Source organism: Triturus cristatus, chromosome 7 (assembly GCF_964204655.1).
Source record: "Triturus cristatus chromosome 7, aTriCri1.1, whole genome shotgun sequence".
In the NCBI taxonomy this organism is placed as follows: domain Eukaryota; kingdom Metazoa; phylum Chordata; class Amphibia; order Caudata; family Salamandridae; genus Triturus; species Triturus cristatus.
The window spans coordinates 1,370,818,457-1,370,832,531 of NC_140590.1; positions in this window are offsets into that span (position 1 = coordinate 1,370,818,457).

Genomic DNA, 14,075 nt, shown 5'->3' on the forward strand with positions numbered 1-14,075 from the left:
CAGTTAAAAACTGGGGCACTGGCTGGAACTCCCAGGATAAACCTTAAAAAAACATTTTCAATGTGTTGAATCGATATACACTCTTGGGAGCCCCAAATGGCTGCCCCATAAACTGCTGTACTCACGCATTTTGCTTGGTAGATTTTTAATAAAATTTCGGGTGGCCTTTTCCCCAGTTTTTTTGAAAAATGTATTAGGGTCGCAATAGACTTTGTAAAAAGTAAACTCCTGGCCTTGACAGCTGCGGTCCATGAGCCGGTTCTATTGAAAAGGACGCCCAGGTAGCTGAACAAGTTGGTGGTTTCCACCCTGCTCCCCCCCGCCTGGTAGCTTCTAAGGTTGTTTTTCTTCCCCCCACAAGCCATGACAAAGCTTTTCTTTGCGTTCAATTTTAAACCAAGCCTATCCATAAAACAAGTATAAAAGGAGAGCGCCCTCTGTAGGCCAACCTGTGTGCGGGCCATGAGCACTGCGTCATCAGCATAGAGGAGAGAGGCTATCGGGTGCGCATTAACTATCGGGGGGTCCCTAGTTTGTGACACCAGCTCCTGTTCCAAAGCGTTGGTATATAATGAGAACAGGAGTGGTGCCAAAACACACCCTTGCCTTACGCCCTTCTCCACCCTGAACGACGCAGTGCACCCGCCCTTTGTTCCATAGCGTACTTTTGCCCTAGCACCAGTATATAGCTGCCTTAAAAACTGTATTAAAACAGGGTTGACTTTTAGTTCATTAAGGACTTCCTTGGAGTATATAAATGACTCTATGTGAGAGTGAGTGATTGTGAGAGTAGCTGTATGGATGAGTGTGTGCTTGTATGAGTGATTGTATAAGAGAGTAAGTATGTGTTAGTATCTTTATGAATAAGTGAGGTGGTATTTAAATAACTGTATAGGTGAGTAAATGGGCGTGTGATTGATTCTTTGCATGAATGAATAGGTGTGTGAGTAACTCTATGGATGAGTGGCAGTGTGTGAGTGTCTGTATAGGTATATGAGTGCATATAATAGTGCTGTATCGATGAGTGAATGCATGTATGAGTGACTGTGTGGGTGAATGAGTGGATATGTGTGTAAACCTAGGAATCAGTGAGTGGGTATGTAGTAACTGTTATTGTTGTATCTATGGTTTCAAAAATGTTAGTCTGTATTTTAGAGTGGGTGTATCAAAGGTTATAATAGGGTCTGAGGAGGTGTGTCAGATTTGTCACGTGGATAATGTCATCAGTGATGTCATTTGAGAATGAGATGTCATTAGTGATGTCACTGACCTTGTCATGAATGATGTAATATGTGACGGCATCAGCAGTGCAGTGCGGGGGCACGAGTTATAGTTAGCTCAACTAACTATAACGGCCAAATTTCTAAGGTTTTTTACGAGTGAAATCTCTAACTAAGTATAACGTCCCTGAAACCTGTGGTTTTTTCAGTAAATTTCTAAGGTTTTTTAAATGCTAATTTCTAACTATAACATCCTTAAAACTATATTTTTTTCAGTGAATATATATATATATGTGGGTAAATATATGTACATATATTTACTACTTATATAGGGGTTCTTAAAGACCGAGTAACTTACACGGTGCCACTCGAGAAAACGACTTCTGCTGCATCACGCATACAGCATTATTTTCCCAATGATCAGTTTTGTCTCTTTGCTCCTGTTAATGAGTCATTCAGAGGTGAGCATCTCTCTGTAATGGGATGGGCACAGAAGACTCCCATTATCTGGCTAGGTGCCATGAAGTCCATTGTTTGATGTCTATAAGCAAGCAAAACAGAATATAATTTTTAACGTATACAATGCACCCTTAACGAGAAAGGACCATTGACAATAATATATTTGCAGGGTACATGAAGACTTCATAGCTTTTTTCAAATAAACATATCTCAGCAGCCACATCCATGCTTGTGGGCATACATGTCATGAAGAAAAAGGAGAAAAGTAAAAATTGAGAAGGATATGTATAACGGCAAATACAAAAATGGATAAAATTAAAAGGAGAACACAATATTAGTTTCAAATCCTTGCATGTGCTGAATTGTCAATTAATATATGCAGTGCCTAATTGCTAAAGCGCAAATCAACTGATATTTAAATTCACTGTCATAATAGTGTCCTCCTCCTAACCTGGTAGGACCTAGGTTCAATCAAAAACACTGTGTTCAGTGAATTTTGTCCTAAAGTGTCCCATGCTTCAAATAGAAATAGAAAATGCTAACTCCTTTACAAATAGAGTGATATAGTCGGAAATCATTTTAACAGGAGCATTCTAACCTAAAAAGGTATAAAGTTATTTTCCAATATTAAACCCATTGGGTTCTTTGCTGTCTATTTCCATTATAAAATTGGATTCTAATCTTCTTAGATCCTTCTCCCTATCTCACCCTCTTCTTTTCTTTGGGGTTTATGCTATATAGCTGTTCTTCAAAATCTCAGGGTTACTCGCATGATATTTCTCAAAATGCCTAGCTATTGGATAGTTTCGATCTTTATTGGAAATTGCACGAATATGTTGCAAGATCTGTTTGTGAGCTGGTAGAGTGGTACTACCAACATATCATTTCTCACAGGGGCATTTGAGAATGTATACTACAAAATTGGACTTACACGTTAAATTGCTTCTGATTTTTATATTCGTAGAAAATGGTGTAACCAAAAAATTATAATTGTTCACCATTTCTACAGGCTTTACATCTAGAACACTTCCTAAATCTGTCCTGCATGTTGAACCAGTTTTTACCTACAGTCTTAGATGTAAGATCGCTTTTGACTAAATACTCCCTCATCAACCTAGATTTCCTATGGGTTATCTGCGGTTTAGCGGTCACAAGCATACCCACGACTGCATTCTGTTTTACTAGGTGCCAATATTTGTTCAAAATTACTCTTTTGTGTGTTCTCTGTTTTAGGGGTTGTCTCTTTTTTGTAGTGTTTGAGGGTTCAAAAAGGGCATCTTCCCTTTTCAGGGCCCATACTTTTTTAGATGCCCCGCTCAAGAGAGTCTTTGAATAACCTCTCTGGATAAATCTACTTTTCATTTCATCTTCTATCTTATTGAACTCCTCTATGGTGCTGCATGTTCTTCTCGCCCATTAGAACTCTCCAACAGGTATATTCCTAATAAGTGGTGCTGGATGTGAACTATGGGCATGCAGTAAGGTGTTACCTGTTGTGGACTTCCTATAGATTTCTAGATTCTCTCCCTTGACCTGAATCAGAATATCTAAAAATTCAATAGTTGTAGTACTAATTTTCCCTGTGAATTTCAAATGTAAATCATTAACATTTAAATCACAAATGAACTTTTCTGCATCAGTCTCTGTGCCCTGCCACAGTACAAAGATATCACTTATATATCTTAGCCATAATATGGTTTGGGATGTTCACTGTTCCATGGTCATGCCCACCCAAACACCTGCTCCTCCCACCAGCTCCTATGTAGATTAGCATAGCTGGGGGTATAGCAGGTGCCCATGGCAGTCCCTTGTTCTGGAAAGTACAGTTCATTATCATTTTCAAACATATAGATGTTTTTGGTTAGACACTAATTGATCATCTCCATCAACATCTGATTGTGCATTGCAAAACCTATGGTTCTCATTCTTATGAAATGTCGGCTGGCTCTCAGACCATCCAGGTGTCTGATGGTTGTATATAGCGTAGATACTTAATGTGTCATTACCAACATATTAGATTTCCATTTTAGATTGTATATCCGTCTAAAGAAATTGGCAGAATCCTTTATATGTGAAGGCAAGGTAGACACAATCGGATTAAAAAATAAGTCTGTATATTTAGAGACGTTTTCAAAAATACTATTTTGTGGGGGGCGGAGCTTGCCTGCAATGAGGATGGCTGCCTAAGCTCGGAGCTCCGTACAGCCATCATGTAATCCTTCAAGAATCCTGACATAGTGTTGCACCAGCCATTATCGGCACCCTTGTTGGTGTGTCGGAAGGTAGTCCCCGCACTTTGCGGTTAGTTACAGCCACGACGGTGCCCGGGAGCCGAAGTTCTACGGCATGAGCTCTGAGACGAAGAGCTCTGAAATGCGGGCTACAACGACGCTGACGGAAAAACCCGGCCTGGAGTTAGAGGCACGGAGCGGCTGCGAGATGCTCCGCGGGCGTGAGTGGCCTGGGATCCTGACCGCGCCCTAGGGCAGAGGAGGGTTCCATATCAAGTGCCTCAAGGCTTGACGATGGAGTCGGGCGGTGGGGGATAGACTGTGCTGCCTTGAAAGACGCTGGCCGCCCTTTGGAAGCACGGCTCTGGCTTCCAGTCAGACGGCGAGGATTCCTGGACCCAGACCGGTGAGACGCCCTGGGGTGATTGTTGCCGCATTGTGCCACTCCCCCTCTGACCTGGGAGGGCTCTACTGAATCTCTCAGCTCCCACAGACGACGATCTCGGGGTAAAGCAGGCTGAGATGGCGCTGGAAGGATTTAAAGGAACCCAGCTCTGCCAATAATCCCAATGAGAAGAGCCCTGGGATAAAACACCACATCAGGCCACATAGAGCTATAGCAGACTGCATGGTTCCCCCGTAGGGCTGCTAGCCCTTGAAATGAGACTGGGAAGCTGTTCAACTGGTGGGTCTCCACTCCGGCTCAGACGCGAGTTTCCCACGGACTAGTGGACCGCCTAGGGCGTAGAGGGGAGCGTTGCCAGCCTACAAGGTGCATTTATGCCTAAGGGAACAAGTACTGGCCCAGTTCATGACATTCCCTCATATGATAATCGTAGGTGGACATTTAATGATATTCAACTGGAGTGTGCCTACTGAAGCAAGTACATAGGGGAGGTGTTGGTACCTTGCGCTGTACTGGACACGTTGTGAGCTGTTCTGCCAGTGGGGCAACTGGCAGACTATGGCAGCAGATTACTGTGGTTGTGGGTCTGCTGAACAGAGCTCCTATCTAGACCCTGGCGAGAGGACGCCTGGCCCATTAGCGCTTTCCCAGAGACGTGGATCATTGCGACAGCTACCCCCAACCCTACACTATGGGGAAGGTTGACAGAAATCAACCGAAGATCACATTTGACCAACGGAAGTCCAGGACTAGAGACAGCACTCCGGAGGGGGCCAGCGTTACAACGGAAGAAAGCCCAGAACAATTGGAGGGGGACATTCTGTCCATGCTCACAGCCCTGCAGACAAGTCTACAGTCCAGTCTATCTGCTATTGACGCTAAATTGGATACCCTGTCATACCAGATGGACAGGATAACAGAAAGAATCAACAAACAAGTAGAGAGGATGGATATGGCGGAGGGCAGAGTGACGGAATTCACAGACGGAAATGAATGCCCTGCAGAAAAAGATGAACAAAGCGTTGCAAACGCTTCAAGACAATACAGAAGACCGGGAGGCCCGTTCACGGAGATGCAGCATACGCATCACGGGCCTTCTGGAATCTACGCAGGTGGGGAACATGGAGCTATTCGTTGAAAAACTACTCCACACTTTGCTGGGCTCCGACTCGTTCTCTCCTATGTTTGTGGTAGAGAGAGCCCACCATTCGTTGGGCCCGAGACCCTCCCCGGGCACTCCGCCAAGACCTATCATCGCAAAGCTCCTGAACTATAGGGACCGTGATACAGCTTTAAGACTAGCAAGAGAGAAACAATCTCTGCAGTTTGAGAGCTCGCCGCCTTCGCTTTATCCAGATTTTACAGCCCGAGTGCAAGAAGCCCGCAAACAATTTGCACTACTCAAGCGACAATTGCTAGAACAACAAGTGGACTGTGCAATGCTCTACACTGCGAGACTCTGAGTTAACCGGCAGGGTCGCTCAAGGATCTTCACTGATCCCGCTGTGCTACAGAAGGCACTGAAGGAGTGGAATAAAAGGAGTGTCGACAAAGTCCGGAGCACACTGAGATGGAGGGTGTGACTGGCGGAGGCCTAGACGAACAGGATTAGCGGGGAGCTCTTCCTCTCTTCCAGATAAGATGCGAATGTTTGGCGGGTGGCTGGATAAATACGCTGTAGCAGCGTGGACTGCTGCGGGACTGCTTTTTTAGTGCTACACAGGGCAATGTTGGATAGGGTTTGGGTTTCATGAAGATTGTAGCCAGTATGCACACTTAGCTCTGGGGAGAATGTTGCATAACTAGAGTAGGGTGCGGGACTGGCAAAGAGAATTTATTGGCTATGTCAGGCAACCAATAATTTGGATGTCTGACGGCAATCAGTAGTTTTCTCACAGTAGTTTTCTTGCGGCTGGGGCAGGCAACATCCGCCTACGTGTGTGCACCACACTTTGAATGTTTCCCTTATACGTTCTGATATCAGAGCTGTTTGATGTGAATTTGTTATGATAAGTATGGGTATTGTGGGGGGATTTTGCCAATGCACGATTGGGTATAGCTTGGCGTGGGTGGGGGGTTGGAGGGAACTATGACTGACACATTGCAGAGTTATGAAAAACACTAGATTTAAACGAACAATGATAACTTTGATGACAATCGGACATACAGCACAGGCTGCACACAGATGTTTACTACCATAGATGATGAGCCGTAGTGGGTACGCTTCAGACACACATACTGTGTTGTGGATTTTGACATGGAATGTTAGAGGCCTCAATGATCACAGAAAATTGAGGAAGGTTATAGCATATTTGACGAGACACAGAATAGATATTGCACTATACAGGAATCACATCTGCCCTTGAATAGCATTCTGTTTCGCAATAGAAGTCTACAGGGGTGTGTCCATAGTGCGGGCTTCACTACTCACGCGAGAGGGGTGATTACCTGGGTGAATCCCAAATCTCATATAAAGCTAGACCCTCTACAGTCGGATTCCAAGGGTAGGTACATAGTTTCACGCTGCTCAGGGAAAGGCGTCGACATGATTTTAGTCAACACATATGGCCCTAACTATGATAACCCGGGGTTCTACACCTCACTTATGGATATAATGAGCAACTATGCAGGGACTCCTCTACTCTGGGGGGGCGATTTTAATTGTGTCTTGAAGTCAAGTTTGGACAGATCGGGAGGCCCGGACAGGCGCACATCGGCTGCGGCCCGCGCCATTGAGGACGCAATGATGCAATTAGATCTTACTGACATGTGGCGTCAACGAAGCCCAAGTCGGGGTGGGTATACACTACTCATGGCCTACATACAAGGATTGACTACTGACTGGCTTCGCATCACATATACACGAGAATCATAGAGTGCACTGTGCTTCCCTGCACTTACTAGGATCATTCCCCTACACTCCTAGTGGCCAGCACCCCGGACAAAAAGATCCCCCCATTTGCTTGGCACTTCCCCCCATACTCGCTGATGGACTCTGTTTTTAGGGCTGAGCTTGCCAAAGCAATAGACTACTTCTTCACCTGCAATATAGGCTTGGTGGAGTCATTCGCTACGGTTTGGGAAACGTTTAAAGTTTATATTCGTGGGATAGCATGTGCAAGCATTCTGGGGTACTTTGGTCCCTTCAGAAGAGACTCTCTGACTTGGAGGGTTCCCTCAAGGTGTTAGAACAGCGGTCGATAAGCAGCATGTCATCTGAAGATAAGGTTACATTCAAAACTATGCTGGACGAATATCATGATGCAGTAGATGCAGAGCTTAAAAATCCTGGCAAATATGCGACGGCGCGCACGTATGGAGACGGGGAACGCCTGGGCGTGGTCCTAGCCTCCCTTCTGAAAAGGCGCAGGAGGCTACGGTGCTCTCAGAAATTAAGAATGATCAGGGAGATGCACTTCCAGGGGAAACGGAGATTTTGGAATGATTCCATCAGTACTACTCAACACTATATCGCTCCAGACATGAGGGAGGGGAATCGGAAATATTGGACTACCTGACCCACGTGAAATTGCCCTTTCTCACTAACGAACATCGCGAGTACCTACTGCGCCCATTAGAGAAAGAAGAAATTCTAGCTGCGCTAGCTGGGATGCAGTCCAGCAGCGCCCCGGGGGTAGATGGGCTTACGGTCAACTTCTATAAAACATTCCAAGATCTATTGATACCACACTTGGTCACGCTGTTTGAGGGTATGGCGGCTGACGTGTCATACCACAATCAATGAGAGAGGCGGTCACTGTAGCGATACTAAAGCCGGACAAACTCCCTAATGAGTGTTCATCGTACCGACCCCTGTCACTATTAAATGTAGACACAAAGCTTTATGCTAAAATCCTGGCCAGTAGACTGACACCGTTAGTTCCGTACTTAGTGGCCCCGGAGCAGGCGGGATTTGTACCGGGCAGAAACTTGACATACAACCTGAGAACGCTTTTTGCGGCAATGCAGCACACCAGACAGGAAGCACAAGCAGTGGCTGATTTCCTGGATATGGAAAAGGCCTTCGACTCTGTTGAATGGCAGTTTATGAAGGCGGTGCTGACACGGATGGGGCTGGGTAATATGTTCCTGCAGATGATGGGGGTTCTGTATAACTCACCCACTGCCAGAATAAAAATCGGCACTTCAGTTACCAACCAGATACACATCACCAGAGGCACACGACAAGGATGCCCTTTATCTCTGATTTTATATGCATTAGTGGCAGAACTGCTGGCCTGCGCTTTGCGGGAGTACCCTTGGCATAGGGGTATACGCTTCCCGCGCTATCAGCTTATTGTATCTACTTTTGCTGATGACACACTTCTCTATGTGAGGTACCCTGAAACTAATCTGTCCCCTATACTTAGAGAGGTAGTCAAATTTGGCGCAATATCGAGCCTGAGAGTTAATTGGGCTAAGTCTTTAACTTTTCCCCTTACCCCGTCCACTGCATCCTTCCAGTCGGATTTCCCTTTACAGAGGACTACGGAACCAGTCCGGTATCTAGGAGTTAAGATACATACGAACTAGGTGGTGGTGTTCCGTGAAAACTACGAGGTAGCCGTCAATAAGCTGGGAGACGACATTGAGATATGGATCTGAGTATCGCTGTCAATGATGGGGCGAATACCTCTCATGAAAATGGTAGTCCTTCCACGCTTCTTGTTTTTGCTCTCCAACATACCTTTGGTCCTCCCAGGAGTTTTTTCTGTACCCTTACCATGATGCTGATCAAACTAGCTTGGGCAGGCAAACAAGCTAGAGTTAGATGGGATGTACTCACACTCCCCTACAGAATGGGAGGGTTGGTAGCCCCAGATTTGGATTTATATTATAGAGCTGCACAATGCGCTCATGCCCATCAGTGGATACATGGTGCACCAGACACACCACAAATTTACAGATAGAACAAGTGGCGGCCTCTCCGCTCCCGCTTCCTACCATGGTGTTTGCCCCTCCCAATCGCAGGACGGGGATCCTAGATTTCATGAACCTGATGAGACATGCTTGGCATCATTTGATGATTACAGTCCGGACCGCTATTATATTCCCCGTTGGCTCCCTTGGAGTGGTGTCATTGGATACTCTCCTGTGCAGACATTGGAGTGACCAGAGTGCTTGTCTCCATGGGAGCAAAAACTATTGGCGATCTGTTCCTGGAAGGGAAACCCAAAACATGGGACCAATTTGTGGGGCCCGACACTAGTGTCACCCAATTACACAGATTTCAGTTTCACAGAATGAGACATGCATTAGTGGATATACTGGGCTGCGACCTGTATGAACCACCTGAAGTGATACCGCTCACATATGTTATAAAAGCTGACTCCTCAACTAAAATAGTTTCTAAACTATACAAGCTAGCACAGGGATACCGGGAAAACTTTTACACCAAGGCGAGACTAGCTTGGCAAACAGATGTGGGTAAAGCACTAGGCGACGATATTTGGTGGAATTGTTGCAAAATTAGAGGCGGATCTCGCTGAATGGGAGGCATGGGCTCATCCATTTTAAGTTCCTGAATAGGGTATACTATACACCGGAGCGACTATGCAAATATGACTGTGAGACACAGCAAAATGCTTTTGAACACCCAACCAGTCTCTATAGCATCCAGTCACATATTGAGACACTCAGATGCATATTTACAAGGAAATGACGGAGCGGGGTGCTGCGGCAAATTTGACAGTGCCACGCTCAGCCATTTCCAAAACACAGGGATGCACCGTATTTACAACAATACAATGAACCCCTGTGTTTTCCCTAGCATTGGTGCTTAATATAGCTGCCAAGCGTCAACACAGACACAATTGTGCGATAGGGCAAGGGTGCTTGAGTTGCAGGGAATGATTGTTTATGTGCAGGAAGGTGTCCATTCCTGCACATAAAACAACCAATAATGGTGATACATTACTTCTATGTGTGCTGCATCCTGCATCACACATAGAAGTAGCAAATTGCCATTGTTTAATGATTGTTTATGTGCAAGAAAGGACACCTTCCTGCACATAAACAATCGTTAATGGCATTTTGCTCTTTCGATATGAGTTTCAGAATGCAGAACACGCAGAAAAAGCAAAAATGAGGAGAAATGAAAGTATTTCCTCTCGGTGCACCATTCTAACGCCTGCTAATGCATGGATTTCATTTTTGGTGCTGCCTCAGATTTACACCTCTGGGGCAGTGTCCAAAAGCAATGGGGATTGGCAACACCCACACCGGCTCACCCATTGCAAGCCCCTTTTATGCAGATACCTGCGTGGAAGGGTACCATATTTACAAAGCTGCGTTGATCCAAAAAAAGTCAACCTTGTAAATATGGTGCAGGGCATTGCACCTCCAGAACATCAAAAAAGTGACATTCTACTGCTGCAATCCTCTTGTAAATATACCCCCAGTTAGCCTCAGGAATGTGAGCAGTTTACCACTGCTTAATAGTAGTAAAGTATGTGTGCTACTCAAATAAACATTGATTGACTTAACCACATTTAGGATATATATTTTATCTTTAAGTCTCGAGTAGATTCTTCAATGTGTGCCCAGGTCTGACAAATTAAATGCTAGCAGTGGTGCTCCAACACTAACAGTTTAAAAACAAATCTAATTTTGTTTTAGCAAGAACATTAACAAGGTATTAAATTGGGTAATGGAAGACAAGTGGGAGAGCATGGCCTGAGGAGACGAGTAATGGAGGCAAGGAACTACAAGCCTCCACAGTGCTGCATGCCATGCTAGGAGGTGTATTGAAGCCCAGCTGGGTTCCCGCAGCTCAGGAGAGCACGGTAGGAGGAGACGAGTAGCAGGGGTGAGGAACTACAAGCACCCGGTTGCTCTTTTCACCACGGTGATGCAAGCCGCCCCAGGAGGCTCATTTAAGCCCAGCGTTGGTCCCGCAGTGTGGGAGAGCAAGGCCGGTGGAGACGAGGAACGGGGGTAAGGAAATACTAGCCCAAGATTTCTACTTGCAACACAGAGCTGCAAGCCACACCACTAAGCACAATTAAGCCCAGTGGGGGTCCCGCAACATTGTAGAACAAGTCCGGAGGAGGCACGGAGGGAGGGGCGAGGAACTACAAGCCCTGGGTTGCTCCTTGCACCACAGTGTTGCAAGCTGCACTAGGAGGCGCATTTAAGCCGGGGTACCACAGCATGGGAAGTGCATAGGACGTGCCTGAGCAAGGCCCGGGCAAAGACCAGGCCAAGAGCGGGCCCTTCTGAGCCGGTCTGAGCCTGACAGAGCCCGCAGGAGGCTGGGCCACCCCCTTTGGTTCCATCTTGAGGTATGTATATTTATCCATTGCAATTTAATTTTGTTTAATCCCCAGCCCCTATTCCAACCTATTCGAGGCATACTTGATTTAATATAATGGGGAAGAGAAAGGCAGGAGGCCCTTTGATTTCATCTTCGCCTCAACTAAGCCAAAATCAATTGATAGAATGTTACAAAGATTGGTGAATGTCATCATTAATAAAATGGATCTTACAAAGAAGAAGACTCTCTCTTAGTTCAATGAATATGGCTAAACCCCTTGATCAATCACCTGCTACTCTAAGCTTGGACACACCCACCTTAAGGCCATTTGATTCCCTGGCTCAGATGCCATCTATGGCCTTGGAAAAGTCATTTTCTAGTTCTATGCCGATCACCAAACACTCAAAGCAGCTGGCTAAATCTGGCCAAAGGGGAATTTCTACCAAGACGGATGTATTATCACCAACTCCTGGACTGACCTCAATTCCCTCCTGTGATCAATCTCATCCTTCTGTTGGGGGAGGTTGTTCTATTGGTTAGATGCCAAATTTGCTAGAAGGGGCACTCTCCTTGGAGGATTGTTTAGAAAAGATCAAAGATTTGGTGCAGGTGGCTATTGCACAGATACAAGCTATTGAATGGTTACTATTGTCTTCTAATTGGCGGGGCCTATAGATTGCCCGCACTCTATTCAAGTACCACTCCTGAGTCCTGATTTGGCATTAGGCCAAAGGTGGGCTAAAACCATCCAACGTCCACTTGCCTCAGCACAGTGTGATCTATCTGTTAGGGCTCCAATTACAAGTCAAAATCCAGCGTACTTTCTTCCAGCGGTCGCTGGTTTTGCTCCTATTCAAAGTAGGCATTTTCAAAAGAAGTCACTTGAGTGCCATGATACAAGGAGACCTGACCATATGGGGTGTCCTGTTAAAAAAATCAACCAGACGGTGATTAATGTTCCCCCAGCTTCTTGTCAGTATGTCTTAGGACTGACAGGAGTTCCTCCACTATGAAAGGACAAGCAGGAGTCACATGAGGATCTGCTTAATAAGACTTTGCCTTGACTAACCTTGCATAGGAACTTCACCCCAAGTTGAAAACTAATATTTTATTGACAAGCGGGTGTGTTGGATTGGCCCTGGCACTCTGGACTGGCAAGGTGACTATATAATTGTTAATTTTAAGACACCTTCTTTGGTTGAGCATCTGCTCTTTGGGAAATAAAATTACAGCAGCAGTTAGATGGTCTCCTCTTTCAGTTCAATTAAATGCCTAGACTTTAACCCCGGGCTTGAGGGCCTGCAATGGTAGGTCTTACTCAGATAGGGAGGGAAGTCATACATTTAATCAACCTCAGGATTCTAGTCTTTTGGATTATATTTTATTGGATGTCCGGATGTTGCCTGTTTTAATAGATATGACAGTGATTCCCTCACTGATAGCGATCACAACCTCTTATCTCTAGAGCTTAAGGTGACAACGCCTATAGAGCGTGTTAACCATGATGAACCGTTTGACAGAAGGCTGGCCCCGTCTACTAATAAGCACAGGGTCAAAAGGAGTGCTATTGAATGTTTGGAAGAGCTAACTGGTAGAATTTTGGATTTGTTGCCGGGGGATTGATGACACCCTATGGTTACTTGAGCTGAGTAATTGGTATGACCTTGCTAATGTACATTCACAATTGTTTTCTAAATTATGTGAATTCTTTTTCGTAGATTCTCATAGTTTGGGCAAGAGGCCAAAACACCCTACATGGTATAGTTCACATTGCATAACGGTTAGAGGGGCGCTATCATCTGCCATTAGGCTGCAAGATCGGTTTAAGATTCAAGAAGCAAGAAAGTTGTGTAAAACTAGCATTCGGGAGGCTAAGAGAATTTGGGAGACACAGAAATGGAAAAACCCGATGGCAGCCGTAAAAAGGGGAACTCGTGCTCCTTTTGGAGTATAGATGCTACTGGTTCCATGGAGGGTAGATCCCCGATTGAAAATCATATACCTATGGCAGATTGGGTTGTTGATTTTTCCAACTTATATTCTCCTGAAGAACCTAGCATACCATTAATGTTGAAACCTCCATTCCTAGTAGTAGGGCAACCACAATTGAGAACAGTACAGAATCATTCATATATGTTACCAAGGGTGAATCCCCTGACTGCTTAGATATTACTATGAAGGAGGTTGTTGCTGCATTTGATAAAATTGTCCCCCACAAGGACCCAGGAGTGGATAATATCCCATGAGATCTTTTTCTAGGTAGACCTGAAGTGTGGGGTCCCAACTTTTCTCTCGTATTTAGCACAATAATGAGGGGGTGCTCCTTTAACTCCTACATGAGCTGGGGCTGAGATAATTCCCATTTTTAGCTCCCACCTAGGCAAAGCGCATGCGCTGCCTAGGAGGGCCTTTAGCCATTGGTCTTCATTTTTCAAGCACTGCACTCGTGCTTGTGGCAGCATCCACCTAGCGGGAGCAAGCAGCGGCGCGCCACAAGCACAAGT